This window comes from Heteronotia binoei, chromosome 1 (genome assembly GCF_032191835.1).
Source record: "Heteronotia binoei isolate CCM8104 ecotype False Entrance Well chromosome 1, APGP_CSIRO_Hbin_v1, whole genome shotgun sequence".
NCBI lineage: Eukaryota > Metazoa > Chordata > Lepidosauria > Squamata > Gekkonidae > Heteronotia > Heteronotia binoei.
In genome coordinates, this window is record NC_083223.1 from 40,807,843 (window position 1) to 40,822,510 (window position 14,668).

Here is a 14,668-nt window from a genome sequence, read left to right on the forward strand (position 1 = left end):
TTTATGGAGATCTACTTTGCCCTGAAGTTGTGAAGGAAATTTTTCCAAAACAAAAAACCTCAAATCATTAGGATCATGTGCAAGTTGGCAAAAATGCTCAGTGAGAGGAGCCTCAGAAATTAATTTTTTTACACGAGACTTGTGTTCCAAAACACGTATCCTGACAGCGCGTCTTGTACTGCCACAATACATTTTTAAACAAGGACACAAAATAATATAAAAAGCTTCAGTTGAACAAGTAGTGGTATCATGCAACGTGACCTTGAAGCCTGTAGTGGGATGTTTAAAGTCTTTTAAATCCAAAGATAAGGGGCAAGCGGAGCAAACCCCGCATTTATGATGTCCTGCAATCCCTTTAACCACTGATGTTTTCGTAAAATCAGATCGAATCAGAGAATCTGACAAATTTCTAGTTCTCCTATAACCTATTTTGGGAAAGTTATCACACCCAGGAAGGTCTCTCACTAAAAACCAAAAAATTTTAAGAACATTTTGGATAGAATAAGCTAAAGGGGGAAATTGAAAAGCACACGTCAGTCTGTTTTTTACTCTCCCTGTCTGTTCTACACTACCATTTTGTTTAGAAAACATAGTACTTCTAGACATATCATTAACCTGCTTGCAAGCTGAGTTAAGTATATGTTTGGGGTATCCGCATGAGACAAATTGGGTATAGATACAGGTTTTCTCCATCTCATAGTCTTCCCTGTTTGTAGAATTACGTTTAGCCCTTAAGAGCTGTGAAACAGGGTCTTGAATTTGGGGTTGGGATTTGTTCCCACCCCTCATTATGATGCATTTCAGACCAGACTTGATTTGTATAAACTCACTAGGCAATTAAAACTTAAATATTTTTTCATAATGAGATCAACACCACTCCATCTGATGTACCTTTCAGGTAGGGTGGCCAGACCGTCCCGGTCTCCCGGGACTTTCCCGGTTCTGGCCACCAATTCCCGGCTCCCGGGCTGGCTATACCAGGACCATTAGAAGTCCCGGTATAGCCAGCGGGGAGCCGGCGGGCCGCGCGCACGGGCGGGGAAGGCAGGGAGTGAGGGAGCCAGCGTCCCTGCGCGTGCGCACGGCGGTGTGTGCACGTGCAGGGACGCTGGCTCCCTCACTCGCCGCCTTCCCCGCCCGCGCGCGGGGCCCGGCGGCGGTGGCGGAGGCCGCGAAGAGGCCACCGCGGGTCCCTGGAGGGCCTCCAGAGGCCCGCGGAGGTCGCGGAGAGGCCGCTGCGGGTCCCTGGAGGGCCTCCAGAGGCCCGCGGAGGTCGCGGAGAGGCCGCTGCGGGTCCCTGGAGGGCCTCCAGAGGCCCGCGGAGGTCGCGGAGAGGCCGCCACGGGTCCCTGGAGGGCCTCCAGAGGCCAGCGGAGGCCGCGGAGAGGCCGGCGCTGGTCCCTGGAGGCCCTCCAGAGACCAGCGCCGGCCTCTCCGCCGCCTCCCCGGCCTCCGCAGCCGCCGTCAGCCCCGCCAGCAGCACCAGCCGCCCGGAACAAGGTAAGCCAGGGGGGGCCGAAAGCGGGGGGGGGCGGCTGGCGGGAGGGGGCGGCCGGCCTTCCTTCCTTCCTTCCCTCCTTCCCTCCTCCCTCCCTCCCTCCTTCCTTCCTTTCTTCCTTCCTTCCCTCCCTCCCTCCTCCCTTCCTTTCTTCCTTCCCTCCTTCCCTCTCTCCCTCCTCCTTTCCTTCCCTCCCTCCCTCCCTCCTCCCTTCCTTCCTTCCCTCCTTCCTTCCCTCCCTCCCTCCCTTCTTCCTTCCCTCCCTCCCTCCTTCCTTCCTTCCTCCCTTCCCTCCCTCCTTCCTCCCTCCCTCCTTCCTTCCTTTCTTCCTTCCTTCCCTCCCTCCTCCCTTCCTTCCTTTCTTCCTTCCCTCCCTCCTTCCCTCCTTCCTTCCTTTCTTCCTTCCCACCTTCCTTCCTTCCCTCCTTCCCTTCCCTCCCTCCTCCCTTCCTTCCTTTCTTCCTTCCCTCCCTCCCTCCTCCCTTCCTTCCCTCCCTCCCTCCTCCCTTCCCTCCCTCCCTTCCTCCTTCCCTTCCCTCCTTCCTCCCTCCCTCCTTCCTTCCTTTCTTCCTTCCTTCCCTCCCTCCTCCCTTCCTTCCCTCCCTCCTTCCCTCCTTCCTTCCCTCCCTCCTCCCTTCCTTCCTTTCTTCCTTCCCTCCTTCCTTCCCTCCTTCCCTCCCTCCTTCCTCCCTCCTTCCTTTCTTTCTTCCTTCCCTCCCTCCTCCCTTCCTTCCTTTCTTCCTTCCCTCCCTCCTTCCTTCCCTCCCTCCCTCCTCCCTTCCTTCCTTCCCTCCTTCCTTCCTTCCCTCCCTCCTCCATTCCCTCCTTCCTCCCTCCCTCCTTCCTTCCTTTCTTCCCTCCTTCTCTCCCTTCCTTCCTTTCTTCTTTCCCTCCTTCCTTCCCTCCCTCCCTCCTCCCTTCCTTCCTTCCTTACTTTCTTCCTTCCTTCCCTCCCTCCTTCCTCCCTCCTTCCTTCCTCCCTCCCTCCCTCCTTCCTTCCTTCCTTCCTTCCTTCCTTCCTTCCTTCCTTCCTTCCTTCCTTCCTTCCCTCCTTCCTTCCTTTCTTCCTTCCCTCTCTCCCTCCTCCCTTCCTTCCTTTCTTCCTTCCCTCCTTCCCTCCCTCCCTCCTCCCACCTCCCTCCTTCCTCCCTCCCTCCCTCCCTCTGGCCACCCCTGGAGTAGACAATACTGACTTTCGTGGACCCAAGCACTGATGCAGTGTAAGGGAGCTTTGTGTTTGCGACTGGACTAGACAATACTGACTTTCGTGGACCCAAGCACTGATTCAGTGTAAGGGAGCTTTGTGTTTGTGACTGGACTAGACAATACTGACTTTCGTGGACCCAAGCACTGATTCAGTGTAAGGGAGCTTTGTGTTTGTGACTGGACTAGACAATACTGACTTTCGTGGACCCAAGCACTGATTCAGTGTAAGGGAGCTTTGTGTTTGTGACTGGACTAGACAATACTGACTTTCGTGGACCCAAGCACTGATTCAGTGTAAGGGAGCTTTGTGTTTGTGTCTTCTGGTGCAATTTTGTTCTCACATCCTGTATTTACTTCATCAGTACATGGGATAAGGCACTTTCTCGACTGTGCTGCATAATGCAGCCTATTTATTTTGTCCTGTTTGCTCTGTTGGCTCTATCTGCACCACCTTCATCACTTTCGGGGTGTGGATCCCCCAGTGGGGTGGTCTCCCGACTCCCTCCGCCAGCTGTTTCTGATAGCCCTGTGCCCCCTCTTTCATTTGATATGTGTCCCGTGCGGGTGCCACCCTCCCGCCGGGAGATGCCGCAAAATGAGCCCCCTTGAGGCTTATGGCGGCAGGGCTCGGGGGAAGCGAGCTAGACTGCTGTTCTTTTGAGGGGTTATAGAGTGTTTCGAGCCCGTCCCTGTGGCATCGGTCCCATCGTTGTGGGGCCCAGGGGGCCGGCGCAGCGGCACGCTGAAGCAGCCTGTCGGTCACTTCCGGGTTCCTGTCCTGCATCTCGACCTGTGTTATTAGTGACAGGCTGCTTGGGGGATTTTGGGGGGACATCACAGGAAGTGCTGTGAAGTCACTTCCTGTTTCCAGCAGTGGCATTTGGGGGAAATGATGTCATTTGGGGGAAATGATGTCACAGGAAGTGATGTCACTTCCTGCTTCCGGCAGGTGGCGCGGGGAAATGATGTCACAGGAAGTGATGTCACTTCCTGTTTCCGGCGGTGGCATGACATCACCGGAAGTGACGTCACCTTCCCCCTCCCAAAGGTGTCCCTGGCTGGCCTTCAGACATTATGATGTCACAGGAAGTGATGTCACTTCCCGTTTGCGGCAGGTGGCGCAGGGGAAATGATGTCACAGGAAGTGATGTCACTTCCTGTTTCCGGCGGTGGCATGACATCACCGGAAGTGACGTCACCTTCCCCCTCCCAAAGGTGTCCCTGGCTGGCCTTCAGACATTATGATGTCACAGGAAGTGATGTCACTTCCCGTTTGCGGCAGGTGGCGCAGGGGAAATGATGTCACAGGAAGTGATGTCACTTCCTGTTTCCGGCGGTGGCATGACATCGCCGGAAGTGACGTCACCTTCCCCCTCCCAAAGGTGTCCCTGGCTGGCCTTCAGACATTATGATGTCACAGGAAGTGATGTCACTTCCCGTTTGCGGCAGGTGGTGCAGGGGAAATGATGTCACAGGAAGTGATGTCACTTCCTGTTTCCGGCGGTGGCATGACATCACCGGAAGTGACGTCACCTTCCCCCTCCCAAAGGTGTCGCTGGCTGGCCTTCAGACATTATGGCCACCCTACTTTCAGGACTAGGTCTGCTTTCACTTCTGCTCATTTTGATTCCTCAATCTTGGTGTTTGAGAAGTTAGTCATCCATGAGATTGAACGGGTGGAAAGACAGTTTAAATCTAGATGGTGTAATTTTTCAAATAGGGACAAACAAGTCTTACAGTCCCTAATTGATAATGAAGCAATCACAATTAAACCTGCTGATAAAGGCAGGAGTATTGTCCTTAATACTTAAACGTAATTCTACAAACAGGGAAGACTATGAGATGGAGAAAACCTGTATCTATACCCAATTTGTCTCATGCGGATACCCCAAACATATACTTAGCTCAGCTTGCAGGCTGGCAACTCTAATACAAGACCTATTAGAATTTCTTAATAGATGCATCTGGAAGGCCACGGACTAATGTCCTAGGATTGCCAACCTCCAGGTGGGGCCTGGAGATCTTCCACTTTTACAACTGATTTCCAACTGGCAGAGATCAGCTCTCCTGAAGAAAAGAGCTACTTTGAAGGGTGGGCTCTATGGCATTGCACCGTGCTGAGGCCCCTCCTGTCAAGCATGACTAATTCTGATCAATAACTAATTGTTTTAGGGCCTTACCAGAGGCAGGTCCGGAAAATGTCCCCGAGAACCAAATGTTATTAGTTTATTATTCCTTCCTGGCTTTCATCCCGCTTTATGGCTGTTAAATTAGTAGTGTGAAGGGAACGAAGTAATCAGCACCTTCCCATGAATTCTCCTTCGGGAGGATGAGCCATCTGGGCATAGCAAGGACGAATGTCTGATAATGCCCTGGGAATGTAGGTAGTTTTGATATTTTATGTGTGAATGGTCTCCCGCGGGAAACTGCTCTCAAAATGAGATTGGGGAATTAGACTGAGAGACAGCTAGCCCAATCGGAATCTTTGTTATCTGTGTATACCAGGCTCAACCATTCAGATAGTCAATGCTCAATAAACTGGAGTAAAATCAATTGTAATTTATTTGGAAAAATAGTTCTTTCATACAAGGTACAAAAACAATCACATGTTCACACAAGTCTAAAGAAATATAGAGAGATCGATAGGGGAACATAAAAGGATGGACATACAGGGTGATACTACCTCTCGCAGACTCCAAGGAAGACTCCGATGGCGACAAATGAGGGAATGGGGGAATGGGCCCGAAACTGATCAGGAATCGGGGATGGATCTATACAGCGGGTAAGGGGGTTGCTGGATAGAGAGCACACCTGTGGGTAGCTAGTCCACGGGTTATATACGGTCACCTCAGTCCTGAGGGAATGGGAGGTGACTGGGAGTGGTAATGGGAGGTTCCGCTGATGACCAAGAAGGCTGGACATCGGCTGGACCAATGGTGAGTCCATGGCGACACCTGATTGGGTGTATGCTTCAACCAATGAACATCACCTTCATCCTGGGCATCCTGGAAACTTCCAAGTGGCGCCAGGACCTGGGGCGGCTCCATTGATATTAGCATGGAAATGGTCGGGTGATTGGGATGAAAGGGGACTGACTGGAAGGTGACAATAGGGAGTCAGATATGTGCCTAGGTATTCCGGTGTAGACAAAAGGGCTTGGAGGTGTCAGGAGAGATTCTTCCTCTTTCTCATCACCCCCCTGTGTGAGGACTGTTGCTCAGGATATTGCTTAGCAATCAGGATCAATGGTTGAGCCATTAATCCATTTATAGACTAGATAGGTTGCTTGCGGGCTAAGAATGACTCAAGGTGTGTACGTGAGGTTCCCACTCAGAAAGAATGGAGCCCAGCCAGGCAGGAAGATGGCTACATGTGGGGTTAACGAAACACAGTGGCTTCCATGCTTAGTGCTCAGCATCGTTCGCCTGGACAATTCCGTGGCGGCGTAGCCTCCTCCTCGCCATGGCAGACTCCACGCGGTAGCGGGGAAACATCTGTGTGCGTCTGCAGACACTCTGTGCCTGTCTCAAGCACTGGTATAGTTAGCAGTTGGTACACATGAGTCCCATGTAGTTCCTGGATAGTTTCACTCGCACTCACTGGCCAGGCGGGTGCAAGCTCGCTTCTCCAGGTGCCCTGGCAACCACGTATGTGACGGAGGGGTTATTTCCTCACACCCCCACCTTTGGAATCCCTTTGAAGTAAGCCTTAAGAGTTTTGTATCAATGCATCAGTTTCATTCTTCTCAAGGAATGGCTTCGGCCAAAGTATCGGTCTATCAATAAACATAGTCTTCGTATCAACTTCGACCCGTCATTGAACCCGCATGCTTGACACCTCCCTTCCACAAAACACCCTCTTCTGGATCCATCCCCAAAATCTCCAGGTATTTTCCAACATAGACTTGGCAACCCTAACCCTTGTTCTTAGGTTAGAGGGAAAAAATGGTTTAAATGCACAGTGGAGCCCTTCCTGTTTTCCATCTACGAGGAGACAAGGCATTTCTCTGCATTTCTACTTGTACATAAACTAGATCTCATTTCCTCAGACTGAATAAAATTTTGTTAATTCTTAAGGAGTCCCTAGACTCAGCTTCTTCCCACATCCCACTTTTTGCTGTAGTTGCTTATGCTAGAGTAAAAACATTATTCTCTTTGGCTGTGCTTTTAATGTGTGTGTGTGGGTTTTTTTTAAAAAAACCTTTGTTAATGCTTTTTAGCCAAGGTGATAAGTACAAGGGTGTGCAAGAGAGTATTTTTTTTAAAAAAATTACTAAATAACTGTTTTTGCTGCAACATACTACTCCTCTGGAACCACAAGACAATGACAATCTAAATGGCTCCACACTTTTTCAGATGTCTTGCTATTCAGTGTTGTTGGTTTGGATCTCTAGCAGTCTGCAGTCTGCAGAAAATGTGGGAAGAAATACGTGAAGCAGGAATGAAATACCAAAAGAATATTCTGGTGTTCCTCTTTGAGTAGTGCTCAGAGAAAAGAAAGGAGCTGGCCAAAACTAAGTACATTTTGTGGGAGGACTACAGTTCTTGAATGTATGTGAATCTCTTGCTGAAAAAAGGACTGTGCATAATTCAAGAAGAAGAAGAAGATATTGGATTTATAGTCCGCCCTCCACTCCAAAGAGTCTCAGAACGGCTCACAATCTTCTTTACCTTCCTCCCCCACAACATACACCCTGTGAGGTGGGTGGGGCTGGAGAGGGCTCTCACAGCAGCTGCCCTTTCAAGGACAACCTCTGCCAGAGCTATGGCTAACCCAAGGCCATGCTAGCAGGTGCAAGTGGAGGAGTGGGGAATCAAACCCGGTTCTCCCAGATAAGAGTCTGCACACTTAACCACTACACCAAACTGACTCTCCTGTTTCAGAGATCCTGTTTTACCCAATTATTACTAATCACATAACGTGAAAAATTAACTAGGAAAAAACCAACAAGATGAGTCAAAGCCTTTGTGTGTGTGTGTGTTTGGCTGCAGTATTCAATAGCTAATTTTTTAAAAATGGTTTTAAATTACACACATGAGAGATTAGATACTGAAAGGAGAAAAGAAACACATAAAGAGGTCTGAATTAAAGCATATATTGGTTTGGTATAAATTGCTGTCTTTGTTAAGAAGCAATTGCAATAACAAGAAAGTGTAGCTTTACTCTTAATTTACTTTATGGCTTTGGATGCACAAGAAAAACATTGGTGTCAACCTGAATCCAGTTGTTGAGTTGTTAGTTCTACCTATTTAATCTTCATTTCTTTTCTTCTAATGCTTGTTGGTTGCAGGGATGGGCATGAACCAAATTACAAACTGAAATTTATCATGAACTAGTCCTGGTTCATGGTTCACAAACCTTGGTTCATGCTATCCAGCCCTCACAAGCCCCACAAAGCTCCCAGCTGGGTTCATGTGGTTTGTGTCAATAGACATGCTGGTGCTAGTGGTAAGGCTTGGAGAAGATATTTAAAGAGACCATGGTTTTAGCAGTGCAGCTTGCAAAAATCATTTAAACCTGTTCCCTTTAAATCAGGGGTGTTGAACACGGTTGTTATGAGGACTGAATCTGACATAAATGAGACCTTGCTGGGCCAGACCGGACTGTGTCGGGCCAGGCCAGGCCATGTGCGTACCTATTCAAAATTAGGTAGCAGAGACATAAACTTTATAATGAACACAAATAAACACAATTAAAGATTATTTAAAAAAATAAATAAAATAAAACATGTTTAAAACATTAGCACTTGCTGGTCTTAAAGGTGCTTTCTTTGTATTTCTCCCATGGGATCTGGGGAACTGGGCAAAGGAAGTTCTGGCTCTTTCCCTCCTTCCCCTGGGGACCAGGAGGGGGAGAAGCCTCAATTAATAGAGAAAATAGAGGTTTTACTCTGTAGCTCCTGTGCGATTGAGCACGCCTTGTAAAGCAAGTAGCGATGCAGAAGGAAGTAAGAGAGAGGGAGAAGGAAGTAGACAAGAGTCAGTTGCTCAGGGGCCTGATAGGAGCTCTCTAGGGGCCTGATTCAGCCCTTGGGCTGCATGTTTGACATCCCTGCTTTAAATGGTGCTTGCAAACCACACTACCACCACAACCGCAGCAGTGTGACCACCAAAGCAGTGTGACTTATCACAACAGCAGTGTGAGAAGGCATTTTAATTCCATTTCAGGCAAGCCAGATCTTGTCAGATCTTGGAAGCTAAGCAGGATCAACTCTAGCAAGTACTTGGATGGAAGACCTCCTCAGAATACCAGCAGTCGAGAGGTAGGGGCAGGCTTTATCCAGCCACATCCTTTAATATCCTCTGTGCCCCCAGTAGGGGGTCACTCACTAGAGGTTGTCATAACTTCTGGGTTCACACCCTGCCACAGCCACACATGCACACACGCACACATGCACATATAAATACAAAAATACCTCCCCAAAAGCATTCCCAGTTCACTTACCAGTCATGTCACAGTGATGACGCAGCTTGCAAAATCCGTTTAAAGGGAACAATAAAGGTATTACAAACCATGAAACTTGAACTGGTTTATTAAATGGAAAGGTTCATGCCCATCCCTAGTTGCCTCTCTTTCCACATAGAACTATCTAATTACCAATTCCCTCCTCATTCATGTGATATTCTAATCAGCTTCCTAAGGTCAAATGTTCTCCTCTCAGGCTACACAGTGAAAGTTAAAATATAACAGCAGCTCCTTGCTGGTACTGGCAGAGCAGCTTCATGGACAGAGTGTTATCAGGCGGGGGACTGCTGTGAGAAATGAAAACAAGGCAAAATCACTTCCCATCCTACACCTGCAAAGATTCTGGTGCCAGCTGAAGGGGGAGAGGAGGGTGATTTCAGCTCCCCAGGCCTCATGGCATACGGTCCACAATCTGCTTCCTTTATTGTCCTTGCCTGCACGTTTTGTAAGATCTAATTTAGAAGAGGGAGGAGAAGGAGGAGGTGATTGGATTTATACCCCACCCTTTACTTGAAGTAGGGTTGCCAATCCCCAGGTGGGGCAGGAACAAAGCTCAAAGGCATCCACGAATAACCCACCTTACTTATGGAAAACTTTATGTAAATAACTTATTAAAGAGACAATATAGGCTTCCCAAATCCCCCGCCTGGGTGGGGGACCCCCGATTTGGAGCCTCCTCCTCCCCCTGCTCGCCAAAAATCTGAAAAGCGGGGGGGGGGAGGGGGAATGGCAGCCCTTCCCACCCAGCCCCGATCCCAGCAGCTTCTCCTCGCCCCTTCCCACCAATCCCCGATGGGGATCTGAAGAGCCGGGATGGTGAGAGGTCAGGCCGCAGCCGTCGTAGTGGTTGTGGGTGGCAGGAAGAGGGTCTTCCTTATCCAGCGGGAGCGACGAGCTTTCCTTTCCAGTGCCTCACGGAATGTCATCATACGCTCGGCGATCTCGCGCCGTTGCCTAGGAGACTGGAAGCGGAGGAGTAGTAATGGCGCGCTGGGAGCTGGCGGCAAGCTCCTGGCTTCTGCCGGCCTCGAGACCAATGGCCGCGCAAGTTCAGCAGCGCGTGGCTTTTCATGCGGCAAGAGCGTCAGCGCGTTCGGGGCGAGGAGGAGCCGTTTCCTCAGCCTCGATGGGGGTCATTCCCTCGCCTCCAAACAGCGAGATATCAGCATCTTTGCATCACCCCTACACGTAGAAACCAGTAAGGCGAATTCCACCCCCCCCCCTGGTCAGGAAGCAAGAAGCTTTATTTTGACACCCATGCCCTTGTGTGCCTTATGGAGAAAAACGGTTTCACCACTCTGCAATCTGAGATTATTGTATCTGCGTTAATTAACACCATGAATGGCAATATGGCTGTGATGTACAAGGATATGGTCACCAAAGTACAACAGGTTATACATAAAACATAATGTTTAATTTTAGCCAAGTATATAATTAATGTGTTTTGGAATAATGGGGAATTGATCTGGAGGTTTTGGGGGGTTCTGGGGGAGCTGTTTTTTGAGGTAGAGGCACCAACTCAATGGTTTTCCCAAAAGCTTTAGCAATTTGGGAGGAAAGCTCTATGGTAATTTAAATAAATATGCAGGGAAAAGTCCACGGGGGACTTGGCAACCCTAGTCAAGGGGCAGGGGAAACAGGATAAAACCCTTTGGGGATAGAAAATAGTTTTCTTTTCTTAGGAATGCAGAGCTGAACAGACCTCTTGTCTAAGGTTGGGAGCAGGCACCCATTGTGGACCATGCAGCTGGCCAGAGCTGGGCCTAGGGCTGCCAATCCCCAGGTGGGGGCAGGGGATCCCCCGGTTTGGAGGCCCTCCCCCAGCTTCAGGGTTATCAGAAAGCGGGGGGAGGGGAGGGAAATGTCTGCTGGGAACTCTATTATTCCCTATGGAGATTTATTCCCATAGAAAATAATGGAGAATTGATCCGCAGGTATCTGGGGCTCTGGGGGAGCTGTTTTTTGAGGTAGAGATACCAAATTTTCAGTACAGCATCTAGTGCCTCTCCCCAAAATAGCCCCCAAGTTTCAAAACGATTGGACCAGGGGGTCCAATTCTATGAGCCCCAAAAGAAGGTGCCCCTATCCATTATTTCCTAGGGAAGGAAGGCATTGAAAAGGTGTGCCGTCCCTTTAAATGTGATGGCCAGAACTCCCTTGGAGTTCAATTATGCTTGTCACAGCCTTGATCTTGGCTCCACCCCTAATGTCTCCTGGCTCCACCCCCAAAGTCTCCTGGCTCCACCCCCAAAGTTCCCAGATATTTCTTGAATTGGACTTGGCAACCTTAGCTGGGGCCTATTATGTCATTGTACAGGCCAGGCCCAGTAAATGTGCTGGTTCATTCTGGATCCAGATAGAAAGCATAATTTAAAAAAAAAATCAATATAAGTTAAGATTATATAGAATCCTAACTTCTACCTCCAAGTTATGTCACATACTATTGCCCATCTGATGTTGGTAGGGTTGCCAATCCCCAGGTGGGAGCAGGAGATCCCCTGGTTTGGAGGCCCTCCCCCCGCTTCAGGGTCATCAGACCCTGCGGGTATCTGGGGGGGCCGTTTTTTTAGGTAGAGGCACCAAATTTTCAGTACAGCATCTAGTACCTCTCCCCAAAATACCCTCCTAATTTCAAAACGATTTGACCACCTCATGCAAACTTGTAGATTGAATTATGTAGTTCTGAGCACTTGCTCTTGCAGGAGTTTCAGCAAGCAGATGGAAGGGGGGTGGAATCTGCTACAATTCCATTTCCAGAGCACAACGCAATGTGTATAACAGATCTTTAAGGGCCTTGGAGCATTAAGCTCCACAGTCAGCAGCTGTGTGTCTTTACTGGCGCATTCACTTGTTCACTCTAACAGAGCAAAATGTTGTTTTTCTTATACAGAACTTTTTTTCTTAATTTCTGGAAAGTATTGAAATGTGCTGTGAATGAGCCAGAGCCAGTGAATGAGATTGAAAAGAACTGGAGCAGTGGTATTTCCACTTTGTTGTGGAAAAGATGCCTATTGCTTCAGTCAAGTTCATGACAAGCAGAAATCCAAGTCCATTCCTATCATAGAGATTTAGGGTTTATCCAGGCCTTTTTTTTGGTAGAAAAAGCCCAGCAGGAACTTATTTGCATATTAGGCCACACCCCCTGACACCAAGCCAGCCAGAACTGCACTCCTGCTCAAAAAAAGTCCTGAGTTTATCCATGCTGAGTTTCTGCTCCAGCTTGGCTTAACTGCATTGAGTTTTCCCCTTCTTTACGTACAGTATAGTTTGCTGGCGATTTACTCTCTCAGTTTTTCTTCAAGTTTTATTTTTTTTCTGGGTTTTTTTGGGGAGCGGGGGAAGAGGCTGGAAATCCTGGGGTCCCCCACCAAGGCGGGAGGATTGGGAAGCCTATTTAAAAATCACCCTGGACCACTAAACATACAAAGGAAACAAGGCATCTTTACACCGACTATAGTCATAGAATCATAGCGTTGGAAGGAACCTCCAGGGTCATCTAGTCCAACCCCTGCAAAATGCAGGTAAACCACAAGTACCTCCCCCCACCCACCTTCTCATGATATGCCTAAATTCACAGAATCAGCATTGCTGTCAAATGGCTATCTAGCCTCTGCTTAAAAGTCTCCAAGGAAGGAGAGCCTACCACCTCCCAAGGAAGCCTGTTTCTCTGAGGAACCATTCTGTCAGGAAGTTCTTCCTAATGTGTAGTTGAAAATTCTTTTGATTTAATTTCAATCCATTGGTTCTGGTCTGCTTTTCTGGGGCAACGGAAAACAACTCTGCACCATCCTCTATATTACAAGCACCTGAAGATAGTTATCATATCACCTCTCAGTCATCTCCTCTCCAGGCTAAACATACAGCTCCTTCAATCTTTTTTCACAGACCCCTCTCCATTGCCCTCCTCTGGACACGTTCCAGCTTGCCTATATCTTTCTTAAATTGTGGTGCCCAAAACTGAACACAATATTCTAGGTGAGGTCTAACCAGAGCAGAGTAAAGTGTTGGTTGCAAAATAGCATGTCTTTAGATTTCCTGAAGCAGTATGTTTCATTTATTGCTTTTCTCAAGTGTACATGATAGATTGAAATAGAGTACCTGTCCTGAATCATTAATCTTTTTAAATTAAAGTACCTTAAATATCTGAAGTATTTCAGAACATTAGGTGTTAATGGGTTTTAGGAATTATTTGTAATGGAAATGTTAGCCATTATATTAGCCCAAGGGCATGGTAGATGTCAGAACTGTAGTACTATAGTTCACAGTATGATCTTTAAGAAATCAGCAAATTGTGTTTAAAGAATTTTCCCTCCTGCTAGAACAGTCATCAATTCCATCTTTTGTATTATGAAGGAGCTTTAGCAAAAAGTCTATACTGCTAAGACACTTCTAAATGACTTCTATATATGTAAGAACACGCAAAAATACCTCAGAGAACCAGTACTGTAGATGTTAAGTGTTACTATAGGTGTTGTAGACTGTATTGTATAAGCATGCCCCACTGTCTGTATGGATTAACTGAAGCTTCTCTGTTCTAAAACTCTGGTACAAACACTTTTCTTCCTCACAGGTTTCAAAACAGATGTTTTGTTGTTGCCATTGATGTTTATAACATATATCACCTGAGCCGATTGGGGCAAAACCTATTAGGAACAAGAATAGGCAATTTTGTTATTAACCAATTTTGTTGCTAACCAAGGATATCTACTGGCCATATAGGTTGTTCATAAACTACTTTCAAAAATCTTTGCCATAGTCTATCCTGGTCATGGAAAGTGCCATCAAGTCACTGTTGACTTATGACAACCCTATGGGTTTTCAAGGCAAGAGGTGAACAGAGGTGGTTTGCTATTGCCTGCTTCTGTGTAGCAATCCTGGACTTGCCTGATGCTCTCCCATCCAAGTACTAACTGTCAGACCCAGAGTCAAAGAAAAGACAGTTGAAGTTCAAGATCTTTATTCCAGCTTCATGGGCATACACACGCGTTGTCAGAACTGACCACTCTGTCAGTTCCCCCAACTTATAAACCTTTGCCCTGACCGTTATAATTCAAGCCAAAGCGCGCCAAGCAAAAGTGGAGGTTTTGCACGGGGGGGGTTGCAAAGCTCTCATCATTGCAGGTGCTCACTATTAGTTCATGGTTCGCATCTCCTCCAGCTCTTGCCCTTGGTTACCAGGCAACTAGCCAATTCCCAGACATGCCATCCTCCCTCCAGATAAGCAACAAGTTAGTTATATCAAAGGCATAGCAAGTGCAGCATAGCATGGAAACAAAGCCTAGCATTATACAATTGAATATACATGACAAGAGGAACAAAATGGAGTGACTCTTGACATTTTGCCCCCCCCCCAAGACCCCTTTCCCCTGGGTTTATTAGAATGTTTGCTGTAAAAGTCTTCAATTAAAGCCTTGCAGCTGGTATTTCTGGAACTGACCCACTCGGCCTGACTTAATGGGAAATGAGTTTATTTGATGAGATAGAACAGTTCATCACGTT

The 14,668-nt window shown here is 47.9% G+C and overlaps 1 pseudogene; it reads left to right on the top strand.

Moving 5' to 3' along the window:
- Positions 1 to 9,981: 9,981 nt before the first annotated feature.
- Positions 9,982 to 10,578, top strand: LOC132573962 (mitochondrial calcium uniporter regulator 1-like; annotated as a pseudogene).
- Positions 10,579 to 14,668: the final 4,090 nt, after the last annotated feature.